Consider the following 13,807-nt stretch of genomic DNA (forward strand, 5'->3'; position numbering starts at 1 on the left):
TATCTTCTGTGTCTGTGTTAATTGGTTTCCCTTTTCTTTGTTGAAGAGGGTCTGTGCAATCCTTCTGCCTAGTCCGCCATCTTGCCCCGCCTTGGTGCATTTTTTAAGTGATGATATAATACAATAGATTTTGCCAAATGTCAAATGTTCTCAACATTGCTTATTGAACAATCTATCCCTTCAATTAGATTTTGATCCTCCATGAAAAATATATTGAGTTCATAAGCTAGTAGGCCTGCTTTTGGGCTAGCTATTCTGTTTTGTTGGTCTCTGTGTTAATTTTATTTTTGTCAGTGCCTAAGGCATTTTGACCGTTAACCAGAAGGCTGGCAGTTCAAACCCACCAGCCACTGCTCAGAAGGAAGATTGGGCAGTCTACTTCTGTAGAGATACCGCCTCAGAAACCCAAAGAGTGGTTGCTATGAGTTGCAATTGACTTGACGGTGATGAGTTTTTTTTTTAATAGTACTTTTAGACTTGCTTTGACAACAAAAAAACAAAGGTCTTTTTAGTAGCATTGCAGAAATACAACTCTTTCATACTGAAATATTTTTTTTTCTTTTTAATGACATGTTGTTGTTATGTGCCGTCGAGTCATCCCTGACTCATAGCAACCCCTCCTTGGGTTTCCGAGGCAGTATCACTACGGAAGTAGGATTGCCCAACCTTCCTTCCGAGGAGTGGCTGACATAAGTAAAATAAAATAAAATTAAAAAAGCCTCTATGGATGAATGTAGATGCCAGAAGAATGAGGAGAGTGTAGAAGAAAGACTTTATGCTCAGAGATGGTTAGACAAAAGAGGAAAGAAGGAGAAGTAGCTGGAGCTTGTATTACCTTGAATGGACAAAGGACACAACATGGAGAGAGAACAAGACAGCATGGGGATGTGGAGAAGAATAAGCACAAGAGGAAACTATAAGAGAAAAGAACTAACACTGGGAAAGCAGCACAAAAATGGAAAGGAAGGAGAAAATGGGAAAACAAAATGAAGATTTTTAAGATGAAAAGGATAAAAATGAGGGTGGTCATGTATTTACAGAAGGAGTCTCTGAGCTTTTTAGAAAATGCAGAGCACATGTACACAGAAGGCCTAGCCTGTGATATCACAATGATGTATAAGAACAGAAAGATGTAGCAACATTAATGATAGAAGACATGGACTCAGACATGAACCCAGGTCCCCAGACTAGCAAACCACCACAAATTTTTTACTGTGGTTAGATTGATGCTCCAAAGAATTCATAAGTGTAGAAGTCACCTGGACATATGTGAAACTGGTAATATATGTTTAATTTTTCAACTCAGTAAATATGCTTATAATTCTTTTATATGCATTCAAAATTGGATTTGCTTTAGATAGTGTGACACAGGAAACAACACAAGCTGTGGAGTTACCTGATTTAGACCTAGTGATTAAGAGCCCTGTCTTTGGTGTCAGGTTGGCATGGGTTAAGCCCTATTATCCTTTTGATTTTGAATCAGTTAATGTGTCTAGGTTAATATCTTCATCAATAAAATGCTGTCATTAATAGAAACTAACATGACTTTTAGTCATTAAAGAAATGTTCGTAAAATTTTTAGCATATGATCAGTGCTCTGTATTGGAAAATTTCTGTAAACTCCTAAATGGCAAGCTCCCTGAGGTGGGGACTGGGTGTCTCCTTCCTGATGTATCCCTGATGCTTATATCATTGTCTGGTACATCAAAAGTGCTCAGGAAATGCTTTTTTTCTTTTTAAAATGAATATTTGAATGAAATAAAATGCCATCAAACTTTTTTCATGTTTTGGTTGCAACCCATGTGATCCTTTTAGGAGATTTTTCCTTAGTGACAAGTCTGTGAAAGAAGAGGAGAGAGACGACAAGACTTATAAATTTCCTTGTTGAGCATCTCCGCCTCTTCTTAGGAATCCTCTTTAAACGCAGTATCATGTAGAAGGGGCCAGACTTTAAGTCAGTATCAACTAACACATTAAATTACAAGCTAGCTCCTTACTGGGGACTTATAAACAACCAGAAAAGGGCAAGAGTGGATGGGGCTTAGGAAAGAGACCTGTGGCAGGTGGTGAGCAGCCTGGCAGAAAAGGCCAGGAGGGGATGGGAGGTGGCGGGACACAAAACAGACGTCATCTACCTTACAATTCTCTACGTACTGGTTCTGTTTATCTATTTGGCTCTGCAAAATTTACAAATGTAAGTATAAAATGGAATTCTGTGGAGAGGTTCTAAACATTGTTTTTTATCCTGGAGTGTACATTCTAAACCAAAGAGCTTCCTTTCAGTTCCTTGATCACAAGGCTTTTTGTTTTGTTTTCTAGTTAATAAATGTTACTCTTTAGAGTAGTTTTAGGTTTACAGAAAAATTGTGCAGAAAGTACAGAGTTCCCATTTACTGTCCTCACCACACCCACCCCACCACCCCAGCCTGCATACTGTTTCCACATCAACATCTTGCATTTCTCTGGTACATTGGTTACAGTTAATGAAGTTATATTGAACCATCATTATTAACTAACTCCGTAGCTTACATTAAGGTTTACTTTTCGTGTTGTACAGCTCTCTGGGTCTTTACAAATGTGTAATGTCATGTGTCCCCCGTTACACTATCATACAGAATAGTTTCATTCCCCTAAAAACCCCTATGCTCCATCTATCCATCCCTCCACCTGGAAACCACTGCTTTCTACTGTCTTTATAAAGCTTTGTTTTTAAAGAAATGAATTTGAATTCATTCTTGGGTTTCAATGAAATGTGCTTTTGCCTCACCCATGTTACTTACCCATCCCACTTGAGGCCCATGAGGGAAACTCTTCAGAAAATTACGTAACACAGATGTGGTCTGCCTAACCAGTTTATGGATGCCGTGAGGAGGGGGGTAGCTCATTACAGTGACACTCAAATTTCCTGCTTATCTGTATGATTTGTTTCTGCATTTCTACCACCTGTTTAACCTGCCCTGTTTGGCCTGCTCAGCCCCATCTACCTGTGATCTATAGGTCACTCAGGTACAGCCAGATCACTCTCCCATCCTAAGTACCAACCACCCAATGGAGGCAAAAATGATTTTAAAAGCAGAAAGAGGAACACTAACCCAAGGCAACTTTATAGTAATTATTAATTTACATCTATGCAGAAAACTATTTTGTATTATGATTGCTCACATTGATTTTGAAAATTCTTTGAGAGTATCCTTCTCATTTTCAAGGTGTCTAAACCTGTTACATTCCCTGTATGTTGTTACATTGCCTTCCTGTCACAGTGCTTCCTGTGTGGAGGTACCACTGAGAGCAGAGATGCGTTTTGGGCTTCTCTTCTCTTCTGATGGTTATTCTGACGCAGACAGCTCTGGCTCAAGAAGTGCCCAACACTGTCAATCATCTGTATGAGCAGTCCCTTGGTAACACAAATGGTTAAGAGCTCAACTATTAGTTGAAAGGTTGGCAGTTTGAACCCACCCAGAAGCCCCTTGGAAGACAGTCCTAGTGATCTGAAAGGTCATGGCCTTGAAACCCTATGGAGTAGTTTTTCTCTGCACATGGGGGATCACTGTGAGCCAGAATCTACTTGACAGCAACTAACAACAGCTACCTTAAAACAGTGGGATTTATTCCCTGTGGGATCGGAACAGGAGACTAAGAGGCTGGATTTTCACTGTGGCTCTTGACTTATTCACTTGATGAACTTGGATAAGCCACTTGATTTCTCTTGTGTCAGTTTTCTAACACACATTACAGAGGTAATATCCCTGCCTTGCCTAGAGCACAAGGTTGTTGAGAGGCCCAACTAGATTAAGTGCTTTCATGTTTCCAAATCTGAAGGGCTGTAATCAGGATGGTGATGCTAAAGGAACCAGGGCCTCGTGTATGGTGAGTGTGCAGCAAGCATTTGTGGCAAGGCCATCAGCTCTCTGCCGGTGAAGTGCAAAGCCGGGCGATACCAGACACAGAATCTGAACTAGATAAAGTAGACTGACTTTGCTTTGAAGTCCTTCCTTTATGAAGGTGGAATTTGTGATAGGAAACCAGTTTGCTTAGGGTGGTGTGAGTTGGGTGGGGTGGGGTGCAAATGAACTCTACTTTTGTTTCCATATTTGATTTGTAGATTTCTATGAGATTCTCTCATCTTGTTTCCTGTTTTTCCTAAAAGCCGGATTATATGAGTATCTTTTTTCCTGCAGGTGTTAGTAACTTCTTTATCCTTCCGGACATTCTCAGCAATCATTGCCTTTCATGTGGGTTGTATGACCCAGTTGAGTGAAGTATTAACAAAAAACAAGATTCCCATAGCAAAGAGACTTCTATGTGACCACTGTGTGAAGTTTTCCTACTTGGAATGAGGATGCCAATCTCAAAAATCATACAATAATTTTTTAAATTAAGTTTAGAAAGTATAGTCTACAGTAGAATTATTTAAAACATGGCTTTGTCATTAAACTTATGTCAACAAACATTCAGTAAATCACAAAACAAAAGCCCTGTACAACTGAAAAAGCCCACTACAACATTGCTTAAATTTATTTTACCATATATAATACATATACATACATATGTACACACACATATACACACATACATTAGTGTATATACTATTTATACATATATATGTACATATGTACAATTATTTTTTTAAAAAAATTATATCTTAGTTTCTTAATAAAACCTCATTAAAAAAGAAATAAAAACTTTTACTAGGAGTCCATGCCCATTTAGGGCATCTGATATTTATGTTTTGGGGTTTATATTAGATTAATATGAGATCATTTTTCCTTCTTTGGCTAAAATGATAGCTACTGGTGGAAGTGACAGCTCAGGCTCTGTGTCCCTGCTGGCTTGGCTTCCCAGCCGCTGAGCCCTGCAGCTCTCAAGGCCTCCCTAGGGACTGCTGTGACATGGAAACTCAGCCTCAACTGGATTTTAGCAGCACAAAGGAAAAACAAAAAGAAATGCTATTTTCCAAAACCAAGTTGACTAAGGCTCCTGTCTCATATGCTCACTCTCCCTTCTGGAGGGTAATTCTCACGGCATTTCATTATGTGAAGCAGAGTCATATCAGGCACGAGAACCCTGATACATTGACACCTAAGCGCCCAGCTCAACACAGGTAGGCAAGTCACAGGACTCAAAGTTTTAAAAATTCACTTTGCACATGAAAGCTTCTCAGTGATTTTTTTTTTTTTTTTTTTTTTTAGGATTTGGGTGAAGATTTACAGAGTAAATTCACTTTTCACACAGCAGTTCACATATACTTTGTCTCATGTCATTGACCAAAATTTACAATGCAGCAGCTCCCCTCCCACTTTCTCCCCATAGTTACCTCCTCCCAGTGTCCATCCCTTCATACTCTTCTGCACCCTGAGCTATCTCCCTGTGCATAAGCAGCCCTTCCTTCTCCCATGATTGTTCTCTCCAGGGCGTGTGTCTACTTGAGGTAAATGTTTAACTCACATGCCTGTACTTTGTTTGGCTAGAAACCACAGTTGTGGGTTCAATTCCAGACCTGAAGGGCAGCTAGAGGCCATAGTCTCAGTGGTTACACCAGGCTCTATTGGACCAGCAAACCTGGTCCCCTCAGTGATTTAAAAAACAAAAAAAATCTTTTCTGATCTGATATTGCATTCATCTTTGCTATTCAGGAAGAAGTTTGTCCGAATCAGTAATAGCGACCCGATGACTGTTCATTTTAACTTTCATCTACAGATGGGTGCAAATTCTAAATAGGGATTTAGAACACAGTTCTAAATATTTAGAACACAGTTCTAAATAGGGATTTTCAAAGAAAAGAAATATCCACAATAAATTGAATAATGAGTATCACTGTCACCTCTCACATCATTTCTGGTAAAATGCTGTTTAAAATTATAATAAATACAGACACCTTTGATCTTTTGACCAAGTTCATTATTCTTTGAACTTGCTCAAGCTTTGTTCCCTTACCACTTTGTTCCCTAACCACTTACAGAAGGGAAATTTGCAGACTATGGAAGTTCCTTGTTTATAATTTCTCTCCCAGGTCTTATAGAGAAGATGAGGATGTATGTGTCATTATTGTTATTAGTTGCTGTTGAGTCAATTTTGACTTATGGCCACTCCACGTGTGCACTGTAGAACTGCTCCATAGGGTTTTCACGGCTGTAGCCTTTCAGAAGCTGATCACCAGGCCTGTCTTGCGAGGCACCTCTGGGTTTGTTCAAACCACTCAGCTTTCAGCTAGTAGTTGTGCTTAACCGTTTGCACCATGCAGGGACTCCCTATATATCATCCCATCATTAGATGTGTTTAATTGTAAGAAAACTTATGAAAGTCAATACACAGAGAGAATAAACTGTTAAAAGTCATCTTGGCATTTTGAACAAGTCTTCTCCTTAAGTAAAACTTAAATGTCCTAAAGAAACATCCCGAAGCAGCTTATGTTGGCTTTTGTGGCTCAGGTGCTATGGATTCATCCTCCCTCCTACTGCTCTCCTGTTTCACTCTGGACTCCTACAGACTCTTCTAAAAAAAAAAAAAATTTTTTGATTTAATGCTAAATCAAATGATGTCATTCATTTGATGAAACCTTGCAATAGTTTCTTATCACACTCAGAAAGAAATCCAAAATCGTTATTTACCTTGGCTTAATAGTAGATGTGGTAGTTAAGGTTGTGTGTCAGTTTGGCTGGGCCTGGTTTTGAGTGGCTGTGCAGCTGGATGTAGTTATTCCCCATGAGACTGGTGGTCAACTCCATGGTGGAATCTACTGTGAGCAGCTGCCTTAGGGAGATGGTCTGCTTCCAGTACATAAGACGACAGTTTGAGAAAATCCTCTCAGGTTTTTGGCACATCTGGATCTGCATTTGACTGAGTCTTCATCTCAGTGGTCTGCCATGTTGTCTGCCAATCTTGGGACTGTTTCTGGACTTAGACTAGTGGCCTGCCGTGTTGCTTGATAGTCTTGGGACTGTGCCACTTGACTTGTAGACCTTGGATTTATCAGCCTCAGCAGCCAGGAGTTTCCTGAGTTAAGCGACACCTCCAGTTCCAGTGGGCCCGGAGCAAAAGGTAAAGCTGAAGCTGAAGGTCGAGAGGTGTTCACCTAGCCCCTCAAGCTGGCACTTTGGACTCAGACTTCTAGCCTCCAAAATTATAAGAGAACAAATCCCTGTTTGTTAAAGTCATCCTATTTGTGGTATTTTCTGTTAGAGCGGCACTAGAGAACCCAAACAGCAGGGTTATCATATAATTTATCATACAAATGAGACCCTTTTGAGGGTGAAAGGGGCTCTAAGAGAAACTATGCCAGCACAACATCTGTAAACCACATTTGTCCTGAAGCAAACCAGGCAGGACATAGTCACTTCCCTTGAAAGCCTTACATGAACTAGCTGCCCCTACCTCAGTGATCTTATGTCCTTCCCTGTTCCCTTCTCTCCATCCTCACATAGCTCTAGTCATACCAGTCTCCTGATACTTTTCAAATATAACCAGCATGACCCAGCCACCTGGAATCTTCCTCCCCAAAGTAACTGCATGTCTTGCTCTTTTCACTTATCTGGGTCTCTACTCAATTCTTACACATTAGAGAGAACATTCCTCTCCTAAATTAGTAGCCTCTTCTCCTATTCACTCTCCCCTTACCCTGCCTTATTTTTCCTCATAACATTTGTCATATCCTGACATATTATGTAGGTATTGTTAGTTTCCTAATTGGTGATGTTTTCCTCATCAAAAGGTAGGTTCTTTCAGTGGATTAACTGTGGTTTTTATTGCTGTGTGCCTGGCACCAAAACTAAATTAGTTACTTCTTGTTGTTGTTGGTGTTTGCCGTCGAGTCAGCCCCAACTCATAGCGACCCCTCCTTGGGTTTCCGAGGCAGTATCACTATGGAAATAGGATTGCCCAACCTTCCTTTACTTAGTAGGTATTTAATAATACCTGCCTTTGAGTTGGCTCTGACTCATACTGACCCCTCCTTGGGTTTCTGAGGCAGTATCTCAGTAGATTGGGTAGTAGATTGCCCAATCTTCCTTCCGAGGAGTGGCTGGTGGGTTTGAACTGCCAGCTTTCTGGTTAGCAGTCAAATGCCTTAGGCACTACACAACCAGATGACAATTAATGTGTGTAATCTAAGAAATAAGTGAGAGATGCCAGGAGGAGTATTACATGATATGAACGTGTTGTGAAAATCCTGGCTAATGTTAACGGGAAAGATGGCATTCAAGAAACGATGACTTGCAGAAATATTTTTATCATCTCATTACTTTGGAATAATTTCCTCCCTAGTGTTGTATACTTTATATCTTTTTAAAAACATAAAGGACATGTTTACTCCATTTGGGGTGCCCCACTGTGTATTTTAATTCAACTTAATTTAAAAAATTATTTCAAATTTTACGACAGCTACTAGATTTAGAAGTCCCTTAATAGATGCTATTATCATCTTATATATGTAAGAATGTATAGCTATCAAAGCACCACTTATGTGCCAGACATTATTTTAAGTGTTTTACAAACATTAACTTATTTAATCCTCCCCACAAACCTATATGATGTAGGTATTCCTATTACCCCTAATTTATAAAGAGGAAACTGAGGCAGATAAAGGTTTAATAACTCTCCAAAGGTGGACAGTGATTAGCAGAGCTAGGATTTGATCCTATGAAGCCTGACATCATAGTCCATACTCCTAACCCATCACCTGTGCCAGACTGTTTTTTTTTATAAAGAATTTTTTTTATAATCACTATCAGTTTATTTATTTATTTATTATTTGGAAGCTCTGGTAGCATAGTGCCTAAGGCACTTGACTGCTAACCAGAAGGCTGGCAGTTCAAACCCACCAGTCAACTCCTTGGAAGGAAGATGGGGCAATCTACTTCTGTAGTGATACTGCCTCAGAAACCCAAGGAGGGGTCGCTATGAGTTGGGTCCGACTGGATGGCACATAACAACAACAACAACAAATCAGTTTATTTGGGGAGCTCTGGTGGCATAGTGCCTAAGGCATTAGACTGCTAGCCAGAAGGCTGGCCATTCAAACCCACCAGCCACTCCTGGGAAGGAAGATTGGGCAATCTACCTCCGTAGAGATACCGCCTCAGAAACCCAAGAAGGGGTTGCTTTGAGTTGAATCAACTCGATGGCAGTAAGAATATCAGTTTATTTACTGCTCCTGTAGAGCTCGGTATTCCAATAGAAATATCAGTGTTCCTGACTTGTCCCAGGCAAATTCTAATTGTAACCTTTTGTGATTGTCTCTACTTAAACCACTATCTAGACTGATTTTCCTTTAGTTTATATCACAATGTTTTTCATACTGTTTATTGTCTGTCTTTTCTCAATGGAATGCTGGCTTCTTGAGGTTTGGGACCCTTGCTTGTTTTCCTCACTGCTGTGTTCCCAAGGCCTAGGTGCCTGGTACCTAACAAAAACTCAATAACTATTAGTTTAATGAATGAACACTGAAAGAAGGAGTGATAGAACAACTATCTTTTTTTTTTTTTTTTTTCTGTGTGACTAATATAATTCAAGGAATCCCTGGATAGTGCAAATGGTTAACCACTCAACTACTAACCCAAAGGTTGGTGGTAAATAAAGCCTGTTGATCTGCTTCTGAAAGTTTGTAGCTTTAAAATCCTATGGAGCAGTTCTACTCTGCACACTCGGAGTTGCCATGAATTGGAATTGACTTGATAGCAACTAAGAATAGTAATATAGTTATACCAATCACCCAATATTTATAAACACCAATTATGTGACTAGCACTGTGTTCCATGTATGGCATTTACTAAATGCCAGGCACTCTTATAAGCACTTTATGTAAAGTAATTCTTTTAATTCCATAATAACATTATGAGTTGGTGTGCAAAGATCAATAAAATGTAAGACTAGATTATTTTCAGGAGCTCTGGTGGCGTGTGCCTAAGTTATTTGACTGCTAACCAGAGGCTGATGGTTCAAACCCACCAGCCACTCCTTGGAAGGAAGATTGGGCAATCTACTTCCCTAGAGATACTGCCTCAGAAACCCAAAGAGAGGTCACTATGAATTGAAATCAACTCAACGGCAATGAGTTTGGTTTTCTTTTGTTTTTGTAGATTATTTTCCATAAATAACATCAAATCTAGTTAAGAAATAACAGTAATGGAAGTAAATGATCAGAAAATAATCGTTGTTGTTGTTATTGTTATGTGCTGTCGAGTCAGACCCGACTCATAGAGACCCTCCTTGAGTTTCCAAGGCGGTATCACTATGGAAGTAGATTGCCCAATCTTTGTTCCCAGGAGTGGCTAGTGGGTTTGAACCACCAGCTTTCTGGTTAGCACTCAAGTGCCTTAGGCACTATGCTACCAGAGCTCCCAGAAAATAATACAAATTTATAATAAAAGCATATAATTATTACATTTTGAATTACAATTAAATTTTGAAGGAAGAAAAATAGAGTCAGTATTTCAACTTTTAAAAGGAGTTGATAGTTCATCTTGGTCCTCAGAGATGGGAGGAATTTGGATAGAAGACAGGGAGAAAAAGATGATATTCCTGTATAAAAAACTGAATTAAGGTAGAGAGCGAGGACAACCTTTGGAATCTGGGAATAATAGTATATGTAATTGGGCAGACAAGGAGACAAATCATGGATAGCTTTGAAACCCAGTTAGAAGGGCTTAGACCAAAGATGGCAGGTAGCAGTGAGTCACTGTGATTATGTGTGTGTGCATGTGTGTGTATCACTCATAAAATCAGAAAAACAAGCCTTTTTCAGCCTTATTATTTATCCCAGTTCTTGCCATATAATGAGCCATCACTAAATTATAGCTATTACTACTACTACTACTACTACTACCACCACCACTACTACTACTACTATGACTACTACTATTACTACTACTACTAACAATAATAATAATAGCAGAGAAAGCTTTGCCTTGAATTTTCAATCTGGATAAATGTACTTGTTCTAGCTGATTTGTATCAAGCCTATCTAATTTATCTTTTTGAAGTTGCATACTGTTTAACCATAATAGTATTAATTAAGACAAATAATAGGATTTCTTTATGACAAAAATAAGCAGACCCCACATACACTCCAGCAAAGAAACTGTGTTGTTTTAGTGGCATACCCACAGACAGATATCAAAAATAACCACATGATGAAGTTTTCAGATGACTAGCTTATCTATATTTCATTAAAAATGTGCTATTTGCAACTCGACAGCATTCAGTTATAGCTTTTGGATTCCCCATGGAATTTATTTCACTAAAATTCAGCCAGTATGAAAACAGGCATTTCCCAGAGGAATAAACAGAGGAGTCATAATAACCTCTGCAAGATCCTCTATAAACTTCAAAGAATATGAGAAAGTATGTAATTTGTGTGTGTGTGTGAAGATAGGGGAGGTGGAATATAAACAAACCATAACTCAAAAGCTCTTTAGTACTTTTTAACAGTACAAAAAAAAAAAAATCATCTAATTATAGTGTACCAATTTCTTTCATACAATGTATTTTATACTAAACATTCTTCAAACACCTTGCCAGAGTTAAGTAGTACAATTTGTAATTAAATATTATGCTAGCCAAAGAAAAATAGGCCAAGGTTCTAAACAAGCTGTTCGTTGATGCAGAGGGCTGAATAACGGGCTTCTGTAGGGGAAAGACTAAAGAGTCAGAGAGGAAAAACCCTCCTCTTAACAAAGGAAAAGAGAAAGCAGAGTGGGAGGGAAAACAGTTATTCACATCTTTTGACCATTTTAACGCCAACAGTTTGAGTTAGAAAAAATTCAAAATCACTTAAATTCATGTATGCAGTGTATTACCTCTCATGTTCACCAGTGGAGAAGACATTTTCTTTATGAAACACCCTGGGTCTGTGCCAACTAATTACCAGAAAGAAAGGTCATCTCCTCACAGAAAAGGCACTACCTTTGTTGCTAAAATGCTGGATTAATCTCTTAACAAAGTTGAAATATTTCTAATTCCCCTTGCCCTTCAACCTTGCAATGAATCAGTCTTTCAGCAGTGTTCTTCTTTCTCCTCACCTCCTGTGTCCTTTTCTGTCTGGACCTGAAATTCCAGACATTCCATTCTGCACTCTGTACCCCTTACACAATCGTCCATGTTACTTGGGGCTTTGCGGACACAGCCACTCTTTTTCTTAGCCTGTGGTCTTGTAGCTTGCTGCCAAAACATCCCTTGCCATCCTGAGGACCCTTATGCAACTTGTGACAGAGGCTGAGTTTCTAGCAATAGGATTAACTTCCGGTGAAAGTGCACTGCGTGCTTTGAGTGCAGGCCGCTGTTTGCTTTTCCAGTTGGCAAACTACACAATGACTTCAGCAATGCTGCTTTGGACATTTTGTTGAGGGTGTGGATATTTTGTGACAAAGTTGTTAACTCTTGCTTTTTCTTAAGAATAATGAGCTAAAGACCAGTTTCAATTAGTTTGTCTTGGTTTGTTTGGTTTTTTTAATAAACCAACTATTTGCTTAAGCGGAAAGAGCCTGCTTTTAACACCCTAGGTGGGTCTGCTCTCTAGAAGCCATGGTCCCTGGCATGAAGTAAAGCCATCTATAACCCTACACTAGGAGTTCTGGCAGTGTAGTGCCTAAGGCACTTGACTGCTAACCAGAAGCCTGGAGTTTCAAACCCACTACCCACTCCTGGGAAGGAAAGTTGGGCAATCTACTTCAGTAGTGATACTACCTCGGAAACCCAAGGAGGGGTCGCTATGAGTCAGGTCTGACTCAACGGCACTTAACAACAACAACACAACATAACCCTACACTGTGGTGTCCCTGCCGTTTGCTCTCCCGCGCTTGCTCCAACTGCTCCCATCATGGCGTCTGGTGAAGTTCACAGAGCTAGAGGAGCCAAAAGTGGTTTCCATCTCACTGGGAGCAGCAGGCAGATGCTGAGAGTGGAGGACCCAGGTCATGGTTACACAATCCCAGAGCAACCATGACATGCTCTGGAAAACAAAACAATAGCTGAACACTGAAGTATATGTAAAAGCACTTTCCCCCTGTGACTCAAGAATATTACTCTGAATCTTAGCAACACAAAGCAATGGTGCTGCCTCAGTCTTTTGAACATCAGGCCTGAACCTAAACATGCCATTAAATCGAGCTTAAATGTTTAAAGAATGAGTGCGTTCATGTAACTCTGTTTGTTGGGATATCCTCCATTCTGGCTTTATGCCAGAGAGCAGCTTTTGGAGTTAGTGTCTCTGATGTCTTTGCATTTGACTTCTGACCCAAACTTCAGTGTTATTTTCAGCTGCTCTTTGACAGGGAATCCAACAGCTGCTGTTTCATAGCACAGACAACTTGTAACACATGCTGAGTTTCTAGCAATAGGCTTGATCCATGATTCTGGGCTCTGATTTGAAGATGGCTACAATTTTCCTGCATGGGGATGGGGGGAGTCCAAACCTAAAGTATAATGTTAACTTCTAACAATAAAAAAAAAAAATCTTGCTACAATTATAAGGTAACTGTGAAGTGTACTGCTCATTAGTAACTGTGACACTGGATTTGAAAACACTTTTCAATAGAATATAGTAGTAACAGAGATACTAAAATGTTAGATATTGATTTATAAATGCTGGTTGGAGTTTTACTATTATTATTAAAGTCCATAAGAAATCTGAGCCTCTGAGGAAGTGTGATTATTCTATCTAAACTTAATTTGATGAAAGGCAGTACATTTTAGAAAAGCAGATTAATCTAAAAATGTATTTCAAGAAACTTTGTGACTTAACTCCAAAACAAATGGCAGAATTTTTTTTAAAATACATTTTTGGAGGTTCTTTTTTTGCATGAGAAGGACTTCA

This window comes from Orycteropus afer, unplaced genomic scaffold (assembly GCF_000298275.1).
Source record: "Orycteropus afer afer isolate SDZICR_OR568_19922 unplaced genomic scaffold, OryAfe1.0 scaffold00001, whole genome shotgun sequence".
NCBI classification, from domain to species: Eukaryota; Metazoa; Chordata; class Mammalia; order Tubulidentata; family Orycteropodidae; genus Orycteropus; species Orycteropus afer.